Source organism: Pogoniulus pusillus, chromosome 37 (genome assembly GCF_015220805.1).
Source record: "Pogoniulus pusillus isolate bPogPus1 chromosome 37, bPogPus1.pri, whole genome shotgun sequence".
NCBI lineage: Eukaryota > Metazoa > Chordata > Aves > Piciformes > Lybiidae > Pogoniulus > Pogoniulus pusillus.
In genome coordinates, this window is record NC_087300.1 from 1,395,606 (window position 1) to 1,403,388 (window position 7,783).

Below are 7,783 nucleotides of genomic sequence, written 5' to 3' on the forward strand. Positions count from 1 at the left end.
AAGAGCCCGCGGGGCCGCCGAGGGGGCGGGGCCGCCGCCACAGGGGGCGGGGCCGTGCCGGAGAGGGCGTGGCCAGCGCTGCAGGGGGCAGCGGCCGCTATGGCGTGCCCCGGGCCTGGGCCCTCCCTCGCACCGGGGGTACCGGCGATGACCCCGGGAGGACCGAAGAGCACCCTCTCGGGCAGCGGATTGCACCCCAGTGACACGGGGGACCTCCCTCCCCGCCTCCCCCGGAGGGCGCTGCCCGGGGGGGGTTGGTGCGGTGCCCGATGACCTAACGTCTGGGAGCGGCTCTGCATGGGCCTGGCACTGGTGGAGGCCTCAGCCCCGCGGGCCCCGAAAGGGCCTGGGAGGGGCTCTCGTGTCTGTAGGTCTGTGCCTGTGCCCCTGTCCGTTTGTGGAGGGGTTTAGAAGTGGTTCAGCACTGGGCTCGGTGGAGATGGAGCATGGGGGCTCGATGAGCCGAAGAGGTCTCTCCACCTCGGGCGGCCGTGCCCTGTGCCTGCCTCGCCAGCATCTTGGCGCTGGGGGCAAGCTTCAGAACCCGAAACCTTCCCCCTCAGAGGCTGCAGGGCTCCCCGCGGCACAGAGCAGCGGGAACGGCTTCTTTCCTGCCTGCGGGTGGGCTCCATAAAAGTCTTACTTGGAGAAGCAGGCAGGAGCAGTTCCAGCCTCAAGTTTCTCCCCCTCCATTAAGGTCAGGGATTGAGGAGCTGGACAGAAAAAGCACAGAGGAGAACCGAGTGAAACATCGGAATGAAATGAAGCCGTTTGCCCTTTTTTTCCAGGCTTTCCCCCAAAATAGCACAAGGCAGCACACAGCCTGGGATCACATTTTCCCCAGGCAGCTCCACGCCTGCCGAGTCCAAGCCGCTGCGAACAGAGCAGCTTTTATTCCCCGGCAGCTCCTGCCCTCGCTCCCAGCCCTTCCTTTTTGGTTTGTTGGGTTTTTTTTTTCTCCCTTTTCGTCAGCAGCTCAGACTCTATTTTTAATAAGTCTGAGTTCAGCTGCACCTGAGCAGACGTCTGGGCAGAGCCTTTTCCCAGGGCAGGATGTGCCGGGGCTGTGGGATAGCCTGGGGGGGCACCGATCGCTGCAGACGCAGCTCCCCGGCTGGGTGCCGCTTTCATGCCGTCTGTGACCGGCGCTGGAGCCCAGCGCCCTGTCATTTGTACCCAAATGCCTCCCCTGCAGCCAGCAGTGGCTGGGGCCGAAGTGGTTACCAGCAGAGCCCTCGCTGCTCATCACAAAACCTCCGCATCTCTCCAGGCGCTGCCTCACCCTCGGCTCGGCACAACCGGATATCTTTAAGCAAATAGCATCTTTGAATGCCCTGGAATTGTTCATCCAGAGCAGGAAAAACTGCTGCCGGTCCCAGCCCCGCTGCTGGTGGGGCTGGGCAAGTGATGTGGTGACAAAAGCGATTCCCATTCCTCCGGCTCTCCTCCGCTGGGCAACCTCCCTGGCAGCCGGTGGAGGCTTCGCTTCTGTTTGTTTCACGGAGTCCAAGGAGCCTTCGCTGATTCACGGGGTGGGACAGGCTAAATTGGGAGCTGGTGTGTCACTGGCACCCAGACCAATCCGGGACCGAGCAGTCCAGCCCTGTCCAGAAACCTCTCTGGGTGATTGCCCTTACATTAATTGCAGCCTGTGCCACAAAGGACACCGTCACTGGGACGTGGGTGGCATGGAGGGGAGGGAATGAAACATGCCCTTAAATGGGATTGTCACTGAAACCTTCCACGAGCAACAGTTTTACAGGCTCACAGATTGCTCTGGGTTGGAAGGGACCTCCAAAGGTCATCCTGGCCAACCCCCACCCCTGCACTCAGCAGGCACATCTCCATCTAGAGCAGGCTGGCCTGGGACCGAGAGCAAGTCTGGTCTTGAATGTCCCCAGGGATGAGGCTGTCCCTGGACAGCCTGTTCCAGTGTCTCACCACCCTCTTTGTGCACAACTTCCTGCTGCTGTCCAGCCTAACTCTGCCCTGCTCCACTTCAAACCATTGCCCCTTGTCCTGTTCCTGCAAGCCCCTCCCCAGCCTGCCTGGATTCAACTTTCAACACAAGCAGGGTCAGAAACTTGCACCAGTTGGGCCAAATGCCCTCAGCACAGGCAGGGTCTGGCAATAAGAGGCTTTTATGGCAAGGCCACTGCAGCATCCTGGCAGGGGACAGTTGTCCTCTGCTGCTTGTTTGCTGTCCACTGGGACAGGCAGGAGCTGAGTCCTCTGAACTGGGTCTGGGCTAAGGACTGCAGAGCCAGGTGCTTCCCTTTCAGCTGAGCACCAAGGCCTTCCTCTCTGTGCCTCACCATCCTCCTCACAGGATGCTGAGACTCCGGCACAGGCTGCCCAGGGAGGTTGTGGCTGCCTCCTCCCTGGGGCTGTTCGAGGCCAGGCTGGATGAGGCCTTGAGCAGCTGAGTCTGGTTGAGAGCTGTCCCTGGGCACGGTGGGGAGGTCAGAGCAGAGCAGCTCTGAGGTCCCTTCCACTCTGAGTCAGGATTCTGTGAAACTCAAAACTTCCTGAGCCTCCCCAAGCACAGCAGCAAAACAGGGCAGCAGGTTCAGTACAATTAGCTCCCCTGTGGTCCTGCTGAAGGTGAGTGGAGGGCACCAGCTCTGGGGTCAGGGAGGCACTCAGTGCTTTTTCACCTTACCAGCCCCACACAGGCCCTTCCAGGGCCCTTCCCCCCCCCTCTCTACCCCTGAATGTCTCCTCTAGCAGAAGGGCTCACCTGCTGTTCCCTCACAGAGCAGCTTATTGCATTTCTCTCCAGCTGTGCCAGCCTTGCCTGCTGCTTTAATATCTTCTCAGTCATGTTCCCTTCAGATGACATTTTCCTGCTCTCCAGCTGCCACCCACCAACCCTCACCCTCCCCTCTCAAACGAAACCTCTGTCTCTGCCCATGCTCAGAACACTTCTCAAAGCTCTTGGTTCTCTCCTCCTTCTCTAATTGCTACTTAGGATAATCCAGCAGATTTTTTTGTGTTCCCCCCCCTCTCTAATACTTAGAATTACTTTATCCAAGCTTTATGAAACAAATGAGCAACTGCTCCCAGTGACCCACAGGGCAGTGAGCATTGCCCACTTGTTACAGCTGTGAGGAATGAGTCAGGAAAAGTTAAGTGGCTTACTCAAAACTAAATCTGCACCGAGTCAGGGAGGCAGAACAAAGCAGCCCTGGCCCCCACCTGTGCTTGGATCAGGAGGGCACTCCCTCTATATTATTTTATGCTGTCTTGAGGAGGTTGGTTTCCATCTGGCACAGCAGCACACCAGCACGTTATTGTTTCACTTCTCTAACACTTGTGGCCTTTAGGCAGCAATTTTCCAGCTCAGACTTTCCATGGGCTTGAGAAAATGAAGGCATCAGATGGTAAAAGATCTCGAGGCAAGTGGACTCCTGGCCTGGCCCTCACTGTGCACCTTCAGCTAGTGGAATTCGCTGCTGCATTGGCCTCAGGGGTCCACAATAGCACTTTATTTCTAAGGTGGTCCTTTAGGGACTGGAGGAGCTCAGCTTTAGTTCTAAGGGGGTCCTTTAGGCACTGGAGGAGCTCAGCTTTAGTTCTAAGGGGGTCCTTTAGGCACTGGAGGAGCTCAGCTTTAGTTCTAAGGGGGTCCTTTAGGCACTGGAGGAGCTCAGCTTTAGTTCTAAAGCAGGCATTGGAGGAGCTCAGCTTTATTTCTAAGGGGGTCCTTTAGGGACTGGAGGAGCTCAGCTTTGGCTCCTAGGCAGGCACAGGAGGAGCTCAGCTTTGGCTCCTAGGCAGGCACTGGAGGAGCTCAGCTTTGGCTCCTAGGCAGGCACTGGAGGAGCTCAGCTTTGGCTCCTAGGCAGGCACTGGAGGAGCTCAGCTTTGGCTCCTAGGCAGGCACTGGAGGAGCTCAGCTTTGGCTCCTAGGCAGGCACAGGAGGAGCTCAGCAGGCAGCTCATGTTGCAGCTCAGCAGGGCTGCAGGAACATTGCAGCTTTTAAGCATAATGAAATTGCTGTGAGGAGAAGAGGTCCCGAGGGAGGGCTGAGAGGCAGAAGGCATCAGGGCAGCTCGCTGGACCATCCTGTGCCAGCTGCAGCTGGGAGCAGGAGCCTCTCCTGACGGTCAGGTTCATTATGGCTCTTTAAAGCAGGAGGGCGAAGCTGCAAGAGGAACCTGCCCACGGACACCTATTAAAGGCAAGGCAGAAACTGCCCACGCCCTGCTGTAAAACTCCAAGCTTCCCATTCCAGTGCTGCTCCAGCTTCCTGGGCTTGTCTGAGGGCTGGGATGCTGCAGAGTCCCTCCCTGGAGACCTGGAAGCGGAAGCACAGCGACCACAGGCTCAGGGCTGATGTGTCCCAGATGCTCTGTTCCAATGATCTCCCTTTAGCAGAGTAACCTCCTCAGCTCCAGCATCCTCTACCCCCCACCCAGACACCCAGCAAGATTTTGGGCTCCATCCATCTCCTGCCACCTCGGAGGGGCTGTTCTGTTGTCCCTTGCTGGTGTTTTCTCCTGTGCTGAGGAGCGTTTGGGCTGGGAGCTGCTGGGAGCTGCTAGCCTGCCAGACTGCCAGGCAGTGTGGGGGAGCTCAGACTTCTGCTGGTGTCAGACTGTTTGCAGCTTGCTGCAGCTCCCAACCAGCTGTCCCTAGACAGCTCATTTTCATCCAGGGCGGGTGCCAAATTGGAGCATTAACTGCAGGCTCCCGAAGCTGGTCCCAGAGGATGCTGAAGTGAGCAGCTGAGGACGTGCAGCACTGCATGGAACCAGACCAGAATCATGGCATGATAGGGGTGGGAAGGGACGTCCAGAGATCATCCAGCTTAAGCCCCCTGCTACAGCAGGGTCACCCAGGGCAGGTCACACAAGAACACATCCAGGTGGGTCTGGAAAGCCTCCAGAGGAGACTTCACAACCTCTCTGGACAGCCTGCTCCAGGCCTCCAGCACCCTCACTGCAAAGAAGTTTCTCCTCATGTCCAGGTGGAACTTGCTGGCTTCCAGCTTGTAGCTGCTGCTCCTTGCCCTGCCACTGGGCACCACCAAAATGAGCCTGGAACCTTCATCCTGACCCCACCCCTCAGATATTGACAGGCACTGATCAGATCCCCTCTCAGCCTCCTCTTCTCCAGACTAAGCAGCCCCACAGCTCTCAGTCTATCTTCACAGCAGAGCTGTACCAGTACCAGTCCCTTCCTCATCCTCACAGCCTCCATTGGATTCTCTCCAGCAAATCCCTGTCCCTCTTGCGCTGGGGAGCCCCAAACTGGACAGAGAATTCCAGGTGTGGTCTCACCAGAGCAGAGCAAAGAGGGAGGAGAACCTCCCTGGAGCTGCTGGAGACACTTCCTGATGCAGCCCAGGGTACCACTGGCCCTGCTGGGGCTCTGCCGTGGGGTTCAGCTCCGAGTCAGGAGAGCAGAGGGCACATCCCAGGTCAGGGTGTAGGAGTCTGCCTCCCCCCCCCCCATTTCTGGGTCTTTTCTGCAGGCTCCGAGCCCGCAGCACTGCAAGCCCTGAGGCTGCAGGACCGCAGGCTCCCGGGCGCGGGCAGGCAGCAGCTCTGGGCGGCAGCAGCGCAGCCCGAGGTGCTTCAGCAGTCGATGTGCTTTCCACGCTGGCCTCTTCTTTCCCCTTGCTCCCTGGCATCTGGTCCTTCCCGCGGGGAGCTGGGCAGTAATTAATGCCTTCTGTGGTTAAATGTTTGGACTCAGCATCTCGCAGCGCCGGAGGAGAAGGGAGTGGACAAAGCAGGCATTGTCTGCAGGTTTCTCTGGGCTACTCGAGGTGCCCCTGCCCGAGGCAGCCCGGGGCCAGGTTGGCAGGAGCGCTGCTCCGGGCAGAGAGCTTCACCTCCCTTCCCTTAGTGGGGCTGAGACCCTGGCAAAGGCAAACTGCTTGGTGCCTCCCCACCTTGGAGGTGATACCCAAGGAGGAGAAGGGGAAAGCTGGCTCTGGGGAGCAGCAGACAAGAGGAGTAACTGAATGCCTGCTCTCCCCTTTCAGCGGGAGGCTGTTGCCATGCCTCTGCTCTCCTCTCCCTGCCTTCCTCCCTGCCCTACTTTCAGCGCTCAGGCATTTGCCTTTTCTCTACGGTCAGCGCTGGGAAACAAAGCTTCCAGCTTCAGCCTTTTGGAGGAGGGAACCTGGAAAGGTCCAGGAGGCAGAGTCCGGACCTCAGCTCAGCGTGAGGGGAGCTGAGAGCTGCCTTTGGGCTGTGGGAAGGCTGCGGGACACATCCCTGCAGCAGCACTGCCCAGGCACAGCTGCAGCAAGCACCTGGAGGCCCTTCAAGGGAAGCCTGTTGCAGTTCTGGGTGGGAAAGCCATTTGGGGTGGAATGGGACCCTGTCTTCTCTGCCTGCCTCGGGGAGGTCTGCCCTTCCCCACCCTTACCTACAGCAGTTGCATTTGATGACCTCAGAGGCCTTTTCCAACTGAAATCATTCTGATTCTGCAGCTCTGTGACTCTGATTTGGTGATAAGTGGCCTGGAAAAAACATATCAATACATTGAGGTCTTTGCCTGTTTTGCTTCAAGGTTAAGGTTAGCCTGGGAGCTACTGAGAGCTGGACTGGTGAGGTGGAGCAACAACCCCCCCCCTGCAGCCTGCTCCTCTCCAAACCAAAAGACCCAAATTGGCTTGGCCTGAGGGAGCTTTCAGCTCAGCCCCCAGGCACAGCCATCAGCTGCCACCACCTGGGCTTCCTCCTGCACCCCCAGCAGCTGAGAAGCCTGGAAGTACTGCACCCAGTTCTGGAGCCCCTGGGACAAGAGGGATGTGGAGGTGCTGGAAGGGGTCCAGAGCAGGGCCACGAGGATGAGCAGAGGGCTGGAGCTGCTCTGCTGTGAGGAGAGGCTGAGGCAGTTGAGGCTGTGCAGTCTGGAGAGGAGAAGGCTCCAAGGTGACCTTCTTGTGGCCTTCCAGTGTCTGAAGTGGGCTACAAGAAAGCTGGGAAGGGACTTCTTAGCCTGCCAGGGAGTGACAGGACTGGGGGGAATGGAACAAAGCTGGAAATGGGGAGAGTCTGACTGGATGTCAGGAAGAAGTTCTTCAGCATGGGAGTGCTGAGAGCCTGGCAGGGGTTGCCCAGGGAGGTGGTGGAAGCCTCATCCCTGAGGTGTTCCAGGCCAGGCTGGCTGAGGCTGTGTGCAGCCTGCTCTAGTGTGAGGTGTCCCTGGGCATGGCAAGGGGTTGGGGCTGGATGGTCCTTGTGGTCCCTTCCAGCCCTGACTGATTCTGCCGTTCTAAGTTGCTGCCAGCTGAGGACTCCCCTCATGAACCCTTCCCATCATATCCCAGCAGCTCCCAGCAGGCTTCCACCACCACGGATTGGCTTCTGCCCCGAAGCTCCAGTGGAGGAAGTGCTCTTTGATGTGACTTTTCTTTTAATGGTCTGCAGGTTCTGTACAAGCCCCCGGGGGGGGAGAGGTGGTGTGGGACAGCAGCCAGCAGCCTGCAGCCTGCCTGCTCCGTGGTCTGTGAGCAGAGAGGGGGAGCAGCAGCTCCTTCAGCAGCCTGCTAATGACATCTGCAGAGGATCAGCCCAATTAAAGTAATGACCCCAAGCCAGTGGCATCTTCTCCCTGACACCAGAGAGAACAAATCCAGCACCAAACCCTCTTTACCCCCAGACTTGCTTGATCCAAACCCCTGCTTACCAGCCTGGGCTCCTGCTGATCCAGCCCAGTTTGCAGCAAGGCTGTGGCCTCTGAAAACAGCCCCCAGGAGGAGTCTTCTTTGCAGGGAAGCTGCTGCTCGAGTTCTGTGCTCCACAGCAGAGCCTCAGCTGG

General features: G+C 58.4%; 1 long non-coding RNA gene across 3 annotated transcripts; it reads right to left on the reverse strand.

Moving 5' to 3' along the window:
* Positions 1-250: 250 nt before the first annotated feature.
* LOC135190794 (uncharacterized) lies at positions 251-7,783 on the reverse strand. Of its 3 annotated transcripts, none has more exons than XR_010308630.1 (3): positions 7,652-7,783; positions 6,386-6,479; positions 251-713 (listed from the first exon to the last, which is right to left on the reverse strand). It is a non-coding gene; the product is annotated as an uncharacterized LOC135190794 (long non-coding RNA). The 3 variants fall into 3 exon arrangements; XR_010308632.1 differs by lacking the exon at positions 251-713 and adding an exon at positions 3,592-4,301 and having other exon boundaries at positions 6,390-6,479; XR_010308631.1 differs by lacking the exon at positions 251-713 and adding an exon at positions 3,592-4,301.